The sequence below is a fragment of the Equus quagga genome, chromosome 13 (genome assembly GCF_021613505.1).
Source record: "Equus quagga isolate Etosha38 chromosome 13, UCLA_HA_Equagga_1.0, whole genome shotgun sequence".
Classification (NCBI taxonomy): Eukaryota; Metazoa; Chordata; class Mammalia; order Perissodactyla; family Equidae; genus Equus; species Equus quagga.
This window is the reverse complement of record NC_060279.1, coordinates 6,654,465-6,670,541: the sequence shown is the minus strand read 5'-3', so window position 1 is coordinate 6,670,541 and position 16,077 is coordinate 6,654,465. Positions and strand designations below refer to the sequence as shown.

Below are 16,077 nucleotides of genomic sequence, written 5' to 3'. Positions count from 1 at the left end.
AGGAAAATATCTTTAAATATCCAGATACAGGAATGAATAGGAAATGTGTTAAGAAATGTGGCTCAGCACAAGTTAACAAGTAATGTAACTACGCTCACATGAGGTATGATGTGTGATATAACTTAGGAGACAACAGAGCACAGTGGACTAGAGAGCAAAATCTAGAGCCAAGATCCCTTGGTTCAAATTTTGGCTCTCCTGGAGCAAATTAGTCAACGTCTCTGTGACTCGGTATTCTCAGCTGTAGAATGAGGATGATAATAATAATGGTACCAAATACACAGAGTTAATAAGAAGTCTAAATGAGTTAATAGATAAAGATTGTAGAACAGCATCTGGCATAAAGCAATGCTATGTAAATGTTACTCATTATTCTGCAAATGAACGGTTAACTAAGGTCCTAAAACGATAATAGTATTATTTTAAAATTCCAGCCTCTAAGAATATATTTCATATAGCACAATATATTTTATATGGTACATAGTACAATAAAACATTTTTAATTCAAGCCATTTTTATTTAAGCCATTTTATTTTAAGCCATTTTTGTCATAAACACTTTAAATTTTTAAAACCTAAAGTAAGTTGTTTTAATGTAACATTTTGTAAATGCTGTTTGTTCTTTATTCAAATAGCCAAAAATTTAAACAGAATATATTTGGTTTTTATAAAAAGAAATAAAATGAGGTTAACATTGAAAATGAAAAGCAGATTTCTTCTTAAACTTAGCTTTTGATAAATACACATGATACTGTTTTCCGCAATATAATATAGCCAGCATTTTGGGGAGACTGGTCTCCTGAACATCAGATTTAATTAATGAAATTTAAACTCCAGATCCCTAACCTCTCCCATGTTATAAGTGTGACCTTAACGAAGTTGGCAATCCATCCCTGCTTTCCCTTGCTAAATATTCAGGTGACACTGGACCAGCCAACTTTGGGTACAAATTAACATGTATCTTGCTACTGTCACCTTTAAATGTTCTACTTGCCTAGACATGTGCATACACATACAAACTCAGACACCCCTGCATCAGTTAGGATTGTTTTCAGTAACAGGTAACCTAACAGGGGCTTAAGCAAATATGAGATTGCTGTTGTCATTTAACAAAATGTCTGCAAGTAAGTGGCATCTGGCATTGGTTCAGTGGCTCAAAATGGCAAGGCTTTCTCTCCAGGTTGTAGGACGGCGGCTTCATCACAAGCCATCACTTCAACATTCATGGCAGGAAGAAGAGGGTAGTACACAGCACCAGCAATGTCTGTCTTTGTATCAGAAAGCAGAAACATCCTCAGAAGCTCTCCTCTGCCCTTCACACACACACAGCTGATTGCCCTTTGGTTTCACCGTCCAGGATTGGGTCACAACACCACCTGTAGTTGCAAAGGAGGATGGGAAAGTGGGAAACAGGTTACTTATGATTGTCTTACACCAAATATGATTCCTCAACTGGGCCTAGGCATTACCACCCAGCAAAATTAGGGCTTTGTTATCAAGGAAGAAGGGAATATCACTATTGGGTAAGTTACAAAAACGTCTGTTGCAGTTACTGACCACTTTTTGGGAGCCTATATGTAGAAGGCACAGACCTAGTGACCTTACATGCATTATGTCATTTCATCTTCACCACACCACGCAATACTCATTTGTAAATGCTGTTTGTTCTCTGTTCTTTATAAATAGGGAAAGTGAGCCTCACTGAAGTTGCAGGTACCTTGCCCAAGGTCACACAATCAGTAAGTGCAAGCTGGGATTTGAGCTCAGGTCTGACTTCAAGTTCATACCCTTTCTACAATATCATCCTGCCCATATTCTTACCATCTGTTTCTTGGCCATCCCTAAGTCTATCTGGCTGCCACATATATTCTTGGCTTCATGCTGTCTTGATCACAAGCCTATTCCCAAAAAGGTCTAAGTCATTTGGAATGTTGATTTAGACGATTGTCCTTATATATGTCAAAATGCTGGCAATACAACAGTGAACAGAACAAATAGGTTTTTGATCTTTGAGTTTCCATTCTAGTGGGGAGGAAAGGCATGTAACATGTAAACAAAGATAATTTCAGATAGTGAGATTCTTACAAAGAAAATGAAATAAGATAATGTGATAAAGAATAATCTGCAGCCTACTTTTGACGAGATACCTAGAAAGCACTGAGCCCTGATTGCTACGAGGAGATACTCTGGTCAAATTTCGGGGAAAGAGAACTCTGGCCAGTGGGCCCAAGAAGTGCAAAGGCCCTGAGGCAGGAATGTTTTATAGGTACAAAACGTTGATCAGTGATGTTGGAGAACAATGATTGAGAAAGACATGACAAGAAATGAGATCTGAGAGAATCCTTATTTTATTCAAAATGCAATGGGTGTTTTGACAAGTTTTAAAACTTTTTTTTTAATCACCACGGTAGCTCTGAGAAAGTGACTTGACAAGGTACATGAGAGAAGGTACAGATTTCAGTGAGGTGGGTTGGCCAGAGCAGTGCTAATGGAGATAGGATAAAAACGGATGGTTCAAAATAGGTAAACACTGTGACACAACTTACCTTTGGGGAAATTTGTTTTCTCGTTCATCCTTTTTCGTCTTGGTTTTGCAATACCACTGTGTTTATCACATTCATATGCATGCACTCCAACAAATGGTGGCCCCTGTTTTCTTCCTAAATGCTTTTATAACAAGTGCCTTGACCGCTGACAAAATTCAGCCAGATATTTAGCCCTTTCTCCTTCTTGAATGGACTGTATCTACAAGGCAGTCCTGGAGCAGTCAGTTCATTCAGCCTCTGAATTCAGAGCTGCCTCATCCTTCCAGAAAAAAATAAATAGTGATCAGTCTCATATCTTTTTATAGATACAGCCTGTCAGAGGTTTGGCTTTATATAATTTGCTTTAATGAATGATAGGCTTCTCCCCTTTTTCTCTGAGTTCATGAAATTAGTCAGGATAATAGAAGTAAGATTCTCCCAGAAACTGTGTTCTGGGGTTAATCAGTGTGTTCCTAATTGGAATTATGAGTGGAGTAAGTGAGGAGAAACACATGTCACTTTTGGAAGCCTCCATCGTAAATTTACGATGGCCGAACGCTAACTCCTTCTGGAAAAACCATCTGAATTTAATTGCAGTGGGAGCTGATAACAGTGCTGGTGTTCCTCAGAGTGAAATTTAGATGACTCTTGCCCAGCCTGTCCTGTTCTGCTCTTTGGTTATCTAAGGCCTGCAATGATGACTGGCCAGTCATCCTCAGCATGTGCTTTGTGTATCAAGTTTAAGCTTCTTCAATTAGGATGGAAAGGAGATATGTCGCACCAGAACGAATTCTGTGCAAATAATTTGAATTTTCTTTTTTATTAATTTGGGTAAAGATGACTTCATCCACAAAGCACAAGAGGAAATCAGGGTCTGGCTGTTATCTGGGTAATTAAACAATGGAGAGAGCTAAACGGGATGACTGAGGCCAAAAGTACTTCAGACAGGAAACCTTGGGCTCATGGATCTTTACAGGCTTAAGGATCCTGCCTTTAGGACGTTTAAGGGGAAGCCTCGCATTTGGGAATCTTTGGAGGGTTGGAAACAGATCTCCAGGTGAGCAATGCAGACAGTGAACGTTTTCAGTTACAATATCCAATTAAAACATTCTTGTACAATTAGGAAAGGAAAGAAACCAGAAGATATTTAATGCCTTTTAAATCCAAATAAGTTTAACTATAATAAAAACACATGCCAACTCCTTGACTTCCTGGCCTAATAACTCCCTGGTATGGCTGCGAGGCCTGAGCCAAATTGCAGGAACCATGACCTGGAAGGCTTTGGTGCAATTGCAAGGTTTCTGTGAGTTCCCTATTCTGAGTTAGTCTCAGCAGCCGAAACAGTGATTTATAAAATACTGAGAAAAATGGGTTTTTGCATCCAGACTTTAACTTCCAAAAATATTAAGCACCTCCTAGTTATTAGGGACTGCTAACCAGTATTTGGATTATCCACATCACCTTCTGTTAAGTAAACAAACGTAAAAAAAAATAAGAGAGTTGCTGTTAGTTATCATGTGTATTTCAATAGCAACAGACTATATTAGTTTCTGTTTATCAGACTTCCCTAATCTAGGGGGTCTCATTCTATGGCTTTTAGATCTTCTTACTGGTTTGATAAATATATCTGGAGCACTCAGACTCTCAAATAACTGTCAAGATTTCATTCTGAACCACATCAGACGATTGCTCATCTCGCTCTTAATCATGCAACTCCTTCCTTCCCACCCACACACAGCGAGGCTACTTATGTACTTTGTTGATCTGAAGGCAATAATACTTGTAATTCAACCATGCAACTTTCTCTTTTTGGCAAGCGAAACAAATCATTGCATATTTCTGGACTTCTCTCTCCTTTTATCAGTGATTTGGGGGTAATCATCTTGGTCGCCTACTTTGTTTTCCTGGGTTTGGAGGGGACTGACAATTCATGGAACATTGTGAACAGAGAAGAAAGCTGAGTCTAAGTGCCTCGAATTACTATTTTTACAAGTCTCAGCTGCCATAAGGAGAAGGAAAATCTTCACAATTTGGAAGGCTTTCTGAAAATTAGCCCCATTGCACCAAACCTTTGATCTTTTGGTCAAACTGTCAATCTCTTGAGAACTCAGCTCTCTTGTGAAATTTCCAGGCTGTTCCCCAAACAATTGGTTGCATAAGTTCTGAGAGCCAGACCCACAAAGCTTCTCTGTGTTTTGGAAAGTTCCCTAAATAGACTTAGGTAATGATGGCACTAGTGGGGAGACCAAGGCGTGGCGCCGCCATATCCTTTCCAATCACACACAGCTCTCTTTTTCTTTCTATTGACATCTCTCTCTCTTTCTTCTCCTATTTCCCTTCTTTCTTTATTTCCCATTCCTCTCCTCTTCTTCCTTTCTTTCTTTCTCCCTTTCCTTTCCTTTCCCCACACACACGTCCAAGTCTTGGACCAGGCTCTGAAATCATCAGCTTTGCTCAGGAAGTCTGCTGCTAGACCTAAGGGTGAAAGATGTTTAGGTAAAACCCAGGTGGGACACCACATCACACGCATGGAGTGAAGCTCTGGTTGCCAAGCGCTCCAAAGACAACTTTTCCCACAGTGTCTCAGAACTTTTGCTACAGGCTGCTCCAAGAGGGAGTTAAAAATATGGTTAAAAATATGGAAGATCCCATGCCAAATAATTGAAAACAAATAACTGGTTTATAGTAAGAACTTGCTAGTTTTCGCTTTTCTGAAGTGTAGAGTAAAAAGTTTGATTCCTTTGTCTTAATAGCAGTGTTTATTTGCTAAATTAAAATAAACATAAATTGGGGGCCAGCTCGGTAGGGTACTCAAGTTCACATGCTCCACCTTGGTGGCCTGGGTTTCAGATCCTGGGGGCAGGCCTACACACTGCTCATCAAGCCATGCTGTGGCTGCATCCCACATATAAAACAGAGGAAGATCACAACAGATGTTAGCTCAGGGCCAGTCCTCCTCACAAAACAATACAATATAAATTGAAAATAAGTTGAATAAACTAAAATATGTATAATCGATTATAAATTTAAATTTATTATAAATTTATAATTTGGTATAGACTCCCTCTCAATTTAGTATTATTAAAAGCCTGAAATAGGAGCCAGTTCCACGGCTGAGTGGTTAAAGTTCTGCATGCTCAGCTTTGGCAACCCAGGGTTCACAGCTTCAGATCCTGAGTGCAGACCTACTCCACTCATCAGCCATGCTGTGGAGGCATCCCACGTACAAAGTAGAAGAAGATTGACAAAAATGTTAGCTCAGGGCTAATCTTCCTCAGGCAAAAAAAAGAGGAAGACTGGCAATGGATGTCAGTTCAGGGTGAGTCCCTCACAAAAAATAAAAGAGAAAAAACCTTAAGTAAAATCACATATACTATTCTGTGTGATTTTTTATATCAGTAAATAAGCTTCTGCTTGCCAGTTTTATGCACAACTGTAAGGTGTATGAAACTGACTTTTGACAGTATTTTTTGCATTGATTCCTGTCTGTTTTTATTGTATTATTTAGATCTCAGTCCTAATTGTATATTGTTTATATTCTCACTGCCTTTATTGTTGCTGTAAAATGTTTCATGCATGCCTTTACAAACATGAGATCTTTATTCTAACCTTTTGTATAAAGATATCTATTGATTTACACATGCAATCAACCTTTTTAAGAGAAAAAATAATTAAAAATAAATATTTTATTTATTTGCATTAATTTATACATTCTTATTCATTAAATGTAAAATTAATAATATAAATAAAATAAATTTATAAATTGAAAAAAATAGATTGAAATATATAAATTGAAATAAATAGAATTATTGAGAATTTTTATCTATTTAAGGCTTTTGAGGTAAACTATGTACTGATTCCAGGAACAATTTTAAGTGACATTTGTTAACATAAATTAACCCCCTGCACTTCTGGAATTTCTTCCATATAGTCTTCCCTTTCCTGTGAGTGATTCTCCGTGACATCTCAGAATGAGTAGGACCTCCTGTGTGAGCAGACGTTTGGAAAAGCCACAAGGGATGAGGTTAGTAACTTCAGTTATCTCACCAAATTTAAATAGACTAATTTAAAGGCATTTACTTTTCAAAAAGCAGAAAATATTTGATTGCAATCAAAATATAATTGGATCAGAATTCCTAAAGATTAAAACTTCTCTAAAAAGAGGCCCTCTCACTGTGCTCCTTCCTACTGCAGAGCTCTGAGTCTGTAATCATCCTGCTTTCCTCCTTTCTGCACTCTTATCTCTTACTGTGCTGTGGGAAAACATTTGCGGACTATTTTACAAACCATATAGAGTAGCTTTTTCAAATAGGTATACTTCTCTTTGGAGTACACATAACTGTTCAGAAGATACTCGCAGTTTTAAGGAAATCAATTTCCAGATATGCAACTTCCAAATCTACTCTTTCCTAAAAGTGGTCTGCCTAGGTAGGTGTCTTCAATGAAATCTTCATGGACCTTCTCCTGCCCACTTCCGTTCAGTAAAAGAAAAGATTCAGAGTAGCCTATTTCCCTTTCCTTAATTTCTGAAATGGCAAGAAAATATAAATGGATTCCATAGACTACACTATGTCAAGAAGAGCTTCCAGTAATTCCAAGTGACTGGGTTAACCTTGTGCTTCCCGTATGTTCAACCAAATGCCAGAAGCTAACAAAATACTACACCTAGCAGCAGAATACTAACATCCTATCTAAACAAAATCAGGTTAAAATACACATCACAGAGATACTTGAATGAGAAAGAAAAAACACAGAAAGTAGTTTTAAGGGTGCTTGCGGAAGGAAGAGACGTAGACCCAGCTATGACAGTAGGAAGATCTGGGAGCGGAGGGATGTATTTGTCCTCCCAAAATTCCTATGTTGAAGCATTAATCTTCACTGTGATCATATTTGGAGATTGAGCCTTCGGGTGGTAATTCAGTCAGGAAGGTGGAGCCCTCATGGTGGGATCTGAAAGACAAGAGAGATGATCCCTCTCTCTCCCTCTCTCTCTCTTTCTCTCATTCACTCTCTGCCGTATGAGGATGCAGCAAGAAGGCAACCATTTGCAAGCCAGGAAGAGAGCTCTCACCAGAAAACAACTGCCATGTTGGCACCCTGATCTCAGACTTCCCAGCTTCCAGAACTGTGAAAAATAAATGTTTCTCGTTTGAGTCACCTAGTCTATGGTATTTTGTTACAGCAGCCAGGATGGGCTAAAACACTACCTTAATCTCTGCAGTGAAGTGTGCCCCAAATCTCTGTACCCTAATCTATCTGGCTTATTCTTCCCTATCCCACATGTTTCTCCATATATTAGCAACGTAAAACCAAGAATTAATTCTCTCAGAATGTGTTTCTGAACCAAAACCCATTGCTAAGAAAATCTAATGCCTGAGAAGGGAATAGGAAACAATGAAGATGAAAGAAAAAAACATGAAAAGCAAAAGATGCAAGGAAAAAAGATGAAACCAGGGGAAAAGTGGGAGAAATCAAAATTACATCCATGAGAACATACTATTCAACCTCCATGGGAAGGAAATGTATCATTAGTTATTATTGATATTAGTTAGATAGATATAAAGCAAATTAATTTTACTCCTCCTATCATTATTTTAACTCAGTCACTTAATACTCCCTAAAAATCACATTGGAAATACCACCTATTGAGTTTTCTGAATAAACCGCTGCAACAATGTTATGGGCAATGTCTGATTTCATTAGCTAATTGGAAATATTGCCAACTAAATTTCAATGAAGAACTAGTTTTGAGTACAATTAGTTCTTCCTAGTGTTCTTATAAAGAAGGAGTGAGAAAGTAAAACCCTATTCTTATATTTCAGCCCTGGAGGGAGATTTACAGTGAAGTTAATGACACTTAAGCTTCTAGGTGGCTGTTCAGCTATATGGGCTCTATCCAGGTCCCTGGGAGGCCATATACGTTTTTGCAAAATTTAGAAAGGCAAAATACTTTACCCATGACTGAGTAAGACCACTGTCTCTTTCCATTCTGACTTTCTCTTCCATACACTTCCCCTCCAGTGGAATGGTGTTGGAGGGGCAATGGGCATTTGGGGGGGTTCCCGCCAAGAGGAAATTGAATTGAAGGTAGATTTAGTTTGGGTTTAGAGGGCTATCATTATGGCATTTGCAGTCATTTCTATGTGGACAAAGTGATTGCTAGCCATGTTGGTGTAGAAATGGCATCCAGGCTGACTCCTACTGTCACTTGTGCTTTCTTTCCAGTGTCATTACACAAATCTGCAGGGCCATGGGTCATATTGAAATGTGAACATATCCTATGGTCCCAGTGTTGGGAGTACATGAAGAGTGGAAGAGAAAGGAAGTGTGAAATGGAGGAAGCCAGAAATCAATCTGAAGAAAATTCTCCCAACAACAGTTGTGCAAACTTTCAGTTTCTCATCAATGATTTGCTTTGCAAAGATGCCTGGTCAAGATGGACCTTCTCTCCTGACCAGAATATACTGCAGCATATACAGTTATAAACACATCATACATTATTTTTCCATTTTGATGGGGACTATGAGAAATAAAATACTAGACTTATCAGAATTCCTATGATTGTAGAGCACAAACTGGAAGCAGCAGTAAAAGCTATGTGTATTAAGCCACTGTATTCATCTAAACTAGGAGTAGTGCAAAATTTCAATCAACTATGCTAAAGGAGAGAGCGAGCTATCTTTCTATTCTCTCTGTAGAAAATACTACAAAATCATTTTAATATGAAAAGGCAAAGAGTATGCAGTCAAAAACGTAGGAAGACAGCATAGTGGTATGTCAAGCAGTCAGTTAATAAAAATATGTCATTTTTCTTTTCTTTTTTTTTTTTGAGGAAGATTGGCCCTGGGCTAACATCTGTGCCCATCTTCTTCTACTTTATATGTGGGTCACCTGCCCCAACATGGCTTGACAAGCAGTGCGTAGGATCCGAACTGGCAAATCCTAGGCTGCCAAAGCAGTGTGTGCGAACTTAACTGCTCCGCCATCAGGCCAGCCCCTGTCATTTTTCTTGATTTTGTGATACTTGTCGTATTGGTCACATTTTTAGAAGTTATTTTTTGGGATTTCTTTTCACTTTCTAAATAAATCCTCAGTTGTTGCTTAATTCTTCCAATTGCAGAAGCTTCATGTTTCCCTAAACCCCATTTGCTCTGCTCCCTAAGTCTATGCCTCGCTAACAGGCACAAATGATTCTGCAAATTCCTGTCTGCTGTTCAAAGCGACGTCAGGTGCTTTGTCTCCTGGGTATGAGGAGCAATTGTAGATTTGCTCTAACAACAAATAGGTAAGAGTTATGAACATGCCTTTCTTTTCTTCAGCAGAGTTAAACAAGGGCTCACTCTCTGGATTTCCAGATGCACTTAAAATGAAATAATAATGTTAGGCCAGTCTTGCCCTGCTTTAAATTAATCATTCCAGGAAGAGACATTAAACTTTTCAGACCACCAATGTGCACAAATGCTTTAGTGCCCCAGACCATACACCACTCTCTCTTGATTATTTGGGACACAAGGAAAGGTAAGCTCAGTAAATGAGGTTGTTTTATGATCAATTTAAGTAATCTGAAAAGGAAATTAATACTTTTATTACTTTCTATAAGTGAAAAACTTCCTTAAAAATCTATAAGAGTTCTTTATGTTATAGTAGCTAGGACTCTCTGAGCCAAATAATGGATCCAGAGAAATAACAGAAAGTTAGGGAATGGATGCATGGCCCCACAAATCAAAATGGAATAGACAAGAAAAACTGGAAACTAATCTGGGGCTAAAGAAAATCAATACTAATGGAGAGAAGCAAATTCACTTAATTAGAAATCAGGCTGTGATTTAAAAATAAAGTATTTCTTAGTCTTTCTGAATAGTAAGAATGTTTGCTGGGGCTACTGCAAGGATGGGAAGGGAGTCTGGAGAAAACATGGAGAGCGTTTGTGACCCTCTACTCCACATTAGTACTCTCAGTACTTATTATGTGAGAAAAAAATCTCTTTCAAACACTTGTCTCAAACTTTAAGTGCTCACAGCCATCCAGTAAAGAAAGTAAAAATATCCTAATTGAACAGAAAAGGAAACTAAGTTTACTTCTCTGCCCTCATTTTTTACCTCTTTCTGCCTCAACCAGCTCCAGCCATGCTGGCTTTTGTTCTGTTTCTGAAACACCAAACATACTCCGGTCTCTGAGCCTTTGAATTAGCTGTTCCTTCTGCCTAGGACATTCCTCCTAGATTCTACATGGCTCACTCCCTTACTCTACTTAGATCTCTGTTCAAATGTCACCCTATCGAGAATCCCTACTCCATAACTCTGTCCCCTTACCCCGTTTTATTTTTCTTCTTAGTATGTCATGGAGTTTTTGTTGCTCCTAATTGTCTTCAAGAGCTAATGGACATTTGGAGATAGAACTTGATCACTGCATAGCTCAAAAGGAACACAGCAAATAGCTTTGCTCTACAACTGGTCATACAAATGTTGGTTTCCAATTTGATGCCTTGCAGTATCTTACATGAGAGATTTTCAAACAAAGCTCACAATGAACTCTTAACTGGTTGTACATGGTCAAATTCTTCTACTAGATGGACTATTTATTTCTTCAAATACTGGCATTTATATGACTCAAGGTCCCAGTAGGTATCAGTTGGCATACTCGAATTAAGAAAACTCTAGGATTTTTTAAGTAAGGGACAGTTTACATGGTGTATTAGTTTCCGAGAGCTGCTGTCCAACAAACTAGGTGGCTGAAACAGAAGAAATTTATTGTCTCACAGTTGTGGAGGCCAAAAGTCCAAGACCAAGAGGTAAGCAGGTTTGGTTTCTTCTGAGGCCTGTGAAGGAGGATCTGTTCCAGGCCCCTCTCCTAGCTTCTGGCGGTTTGCTGACAATCTTTGGCATCCTTTGGCCTGTGCATGCATCACCCCGATCTCTACCTTCATTTTTATGTGGTGTTCTTCCTGTGTGCATGTGTCCATGTCCAAATTCTTCTTTTTTTCTAAGGACACAGTCATAGCAGATTAGGGCCCATCCTAACAATCTCATGGTAACTTGATCATCTGCAAAGATCCTATTTCCAATTAAGGTCACATTCACAGGCACTGAAGGTTAGGACTGCACCACCTTCTCGGGGGATGTGATTCAACCCATAACACATGGTATAGATGGGCTTTGGGGAATTACACTGTGTTCTGCAGTAACTTATAGTTAGGACAGCGGAGCTGTTACTGCCTCTAAGCCTCAAAGGAAGAGAGGGGTTAGATACTAGAACAGGAAGGAGAAAGTTGTGGATAGCAGGCTGCCTCAAGAAGAGCAGTAATCTTTGGTTGAGTAACAGAGCCAGCTTCAGATGACCCAGAGGGGAAGAGCTGAGGTAAGAAACACCCTGACCTCATTCTCCTCCCTTTTTCCAATCTGCCGCCAGGGCTTCCCATTGGCCCAACCCAACCAGAAGTCAGACAGCAAGGAATCTTTTTGCTATAATCCTACGAATAGACATTTTAGAAACGTAATCTTGTTGTTTTTAATTTTTGGTCTTTTGCATTTTCAAGAAGAATTTCCCTGGAGGATAGGTTTATGTTAGCTTTGACAATTCTGTCTTATTTTTATTTTATTAGTAGAGAAAAAATGCAGGGCTTAAGAGGAATAGATAGATGGGTAAAGGAGAGGATTTCTCCTCATTTGCACTGGCTTGATCAGCCTATCTGCCAGCAGGTCCTGCCTGGAAACCTGGCTCCACCACTTACTAGGTGGTTGGAAACAGCATGCTTGCCAAGCGTGTTTGCTCTTGTGTAAAATGAGGAAGACTGGAGGTGAAGCCAGGAAGTTAGTAATATTGCATGTGATGTAACTTCTCCCAGAACCTCTCAGATCTTCAGTAAAGCCACTAAACTAATGACATATTTGGGGAAGGTGGACTTTGTGTTTGGATGATGCAGGATGACTCCAAAGCAAGGCAGAGAAAACAATAAGGAAGGAAGCCATTAGGAATTCATAGAAATTGTAGAGATGGCTCTGAACTTGCATAAGTACCAAATTGGAATTTTAAACCAAGTTGATCTAAGTCTCTAAGGGCTAGTAGGACCTCAGCGGATAGCTAGGATATGTCTCAAAATCTCCAGGGATTTTCAGACTTTAAAATTTTCCATTCCATTTTTCCATAATCTCTATAGTCAAGAACTTCATACCTAAATTTAAATTCCTATTGCTGCAATTTCAGTTCAGTCTAGTATTGTAGTAATCATAATAATTAGCAGATATGAGCAATGGAGTCAGACTGTCTAGATTTAAATCTCAGCTACGCTACTCACAAGCTCAAGTAAGTTATTTAAACTTTCTAAACTGCAGTTTCTTCTCCATAAAATAGGATTACAATTTCTACATCTACCATAAGGTTGTTGTCAATATCCGATGTGTTAACATATACAAAAAACTTAACAGAGTACCTGGCACACAGTAAGTGCTCAAAAATGTTTGTTATGAATATCACTATGATATGTCAAACCTTGTGCTGTTTTATATAAATCACCATTTTTAACACTCACAATAACCCTCAGATTTAGCTGTTAATAATCCCTATTTTACAGATAAGGAAATTGAGGTGCAGAAAAATTAAATAGTAAAGAATGGTTATTTCATACATATTCCTGATGCATTTACTATGGGATCAATATGGTCATGGTCATGGTCATGAGAAATAAACATTTAATGAATAAATTAATGAATAAAGTTTTTTCCTCTGAGCTTTCACAGAACCCAGAGAAAGGAGAGAAATAATTTGTCTCTTAATTCTGTCATTTTTTTAGTGTTCACTGTCACTCTCAAACTCAGCATTGAAGTCCCAATTTCATTAATGTTCTATTTTCTTTTTCTTCTGGGGAAGTAATAAAAATATTTGCAAGAAAGAGATATAAACCATATTGCTTCCCAAAGTCCAACACTTTGACTTTTTCCTTTCTTGGTTCTTCTACAAACAGCCTTTGGAATTTAATCTATGCCAATTGAAACTAACTTTCAAAATAAATTAAAAATATAATTTTGCAATTTCTGACCAAATAGTCTATAAAAACTCTAATAAAACAACATCCATTTTTCCTTTTCTCACTAATGTTATAAATATATTCCCCAAAAAAGTAATCTAATATTCTTGGCAGAATTTTTCCTGCAAAAATCCATACTCTTTCTGGCTTATGATTTCCTTATTGTTTTGGTGTTTCCAACTTTCTTTCTTAGAATGCATTCTGTTATTCTTTAAAATTGACATTAAGTTATCTAAATGGTACTTCCTAAGACCATTTTCTTTCTCTGTTTTGGAGCTGAGTCTGTAATTCAAAGTTAGTGTTAAACCTCATCGGAATAGTTTTACTTCAGCTAGTCGTTCTTATAGATGCAGAATGCTCCACTCAGATAGTCATGTGAATATAACAATCGTCAAATGTTCACACTTTCCATTTCTCCTCTGCTACTGATTCTTATCTTCCACTATTTTTGCAAGTAATTCCCAGCTACCAAATAATTCAAATTCTTCCTTTCATTTAATTGAAGGATGCAATGAGAAGTAAGCCTGTGGTGGGATGTATATTGATCTTCTGGGCCTCAAAGTACACTCTGCCAGCTCCAAAACCTTTCTGCCCCTTATTTTCCATCCCATGTTAGTAAGAAGTAAAGTGTACGATAGAGTCTAGAGGACATGGGCTCTAAAAGATCAGGAGTGTAGACTTGAAACTTATCTTCTATTACTGTGTAGCATTTAATAAAAGACTAACTTCTTCAAAATTCAGTTTATTCACCCTTAAATGATGGTACTGTCTTTCTACTTTTTAGAGATCATAGGCAAATGAAGAGCTTTAACTTCCTTAGATAAAAGTTGCAAGTTGAAGTGACAGGAGAGCAATTATTCTCCTCCCCATAGACTGACCATTGATCCTCCAGTCAAAGGCTTTTTGTTCAGCCTCTCTCCTTGCCTATCTGTGACATTCAACACTGGCGGCCACTTGCTCTTCATCAGATGCTCTCCTGCCTTAATTTCTGTGATAGTGTGCTCTCAGTTTCCCACCTATCTTTTGGATTTCCTCTTCCCCTCCAGTCTCCTCACCATGAGTATTATCTAACTTTGACATCTTTATTCCCAGACTCAATGAACATGGACAGAGATAAGGAGACCGAGATGCGTGGCACCATCCCTGTCCTCAAGTGGCTTTTAGGCTGGTAGACAGAGATGAACACAACATTAGATAAGTGAACTAATACGTTATCAGTGACTCTGAGTTCCCTGAAGTATGGAATTATTTATCCTTCTCTCACTACTAAACTCATTGGGGGAAAAAAAAGTTGTATATCAACAAAGTTGTATATGTTGGTTACAATATCTCATAGTAATATGTATCCCCCTTTTTGCCCCCCATTGGGTTGGTTTCACAGAATCAGAGAATTTCAGAGCCAGTCCTCTTTTTACAGATAATTGAACTGAACCTAGAGAGATAAAGCAACTTGCCAATGGCCACCCAGCCAGTAAGTGGCAAAGCTGGACCAGAACCAGATCTCCTGACTCTTACTGCTCCTATTGTCAGACCTTGTAGCAGCTCTTCATAGGCTGAATTTTCCCTGTTAAGCTGTAAGTAACTCTATACTCAATGAGGTAATGATCTGGTATTTCTCTCCTGTTCCACAGAGGGTGACAGATGCCCTAGAGATCTGAAGAGGGACAAAAAATCCATACCTCTCTTGACACAATAAACAAGTTTTTCAGGTTCCATGTCAGTTTGTGGAAGATTCACTCTGAAATCCAGTGACCTCTGGCCCACACGCTGGAGAAGTGGTCCTGAGTCCATTAAAATTCATGCTCAGAGTCTGATGGATCATATGGGAACTGCTGTAACAGAAATCATTCCTGAGGCACAGTGTGTTAACCCCCCTTCTCCTCATCACAGTGATGATGGCTCAGAGAAGCAGTCGTGGATTTAACGAATCCTCAGCTAGAGAGAAAATTCTAACTGGGAAAAGGATGAATGACCTCCCGCCAAAGCTGCTGATGAAGGAGACAGTAAGAAGAGCAAATATCAGCAAAAATCTGATAATATTTGCCTTTCCAGTGGTAAAGACAACACTCAGAAATTCTGTGGCCAAGTAAGGAATTGGAAGAAATAAAAAAGGAAGGGAAAGGAAGGGAAGGGAGGAGGGAGGGAGGGGAAGGAGAAGGAGGGAGGAAGAAAGAAAAGGAAGGCGGAAAGAAAGAAGGAAAGAAAAGGAAAGGAAAGAAAGAAGGAAGGAAGGAAGGAAGGAAGAAAAAAAGAAAGAAAGAAACAACGAAAGAAAGAAAGAAAGAAAGAAAGAAAGAAAGAAAAAGAAAAAGAAAGGAGAAAATGGTAAGAAAGAAAACTTTCGCCAAACTGATGCCTGTCAGATAAAAGAGGTTGGAGCCATAAATTCCTCCCAGCGTTTCTAATGGGATTTTAATACAGCATTTGGCCATCATCTTTTTTTCATTCCTTTAATGACATACATGCCCGAAGTGTAGCCATGGAGCCTCTGAACTCTGTATATTTCTGTAATACACAAAGAAAACAGCCG

General features: G+C 38.5%; 1 long non-coding RNA gene across 1 annotated transcript; it reads right to left on the bottom strand.

Moving 5' to 3' along the window:
* Window positions 1-534: 534 nt before the first annotated feature.
* Window positions 535-15,697, bottom strand: LOC124249376 (uncharacterized). Its single transcript, XR_006891377.1, has 3 exons — window positions 15,227-15,697; window positions 2,546-2,804; window positions 535-1,375 (listed from the first exon to the last, which is right to left on the bottom strand). It is a non-coding gene; the product is annotated as an uncharacterized LOC124249376 (long non-coding RNA).
* Between the last annotated feature and the right edge of the window lie 380 nt (window positions 15,698-16,077).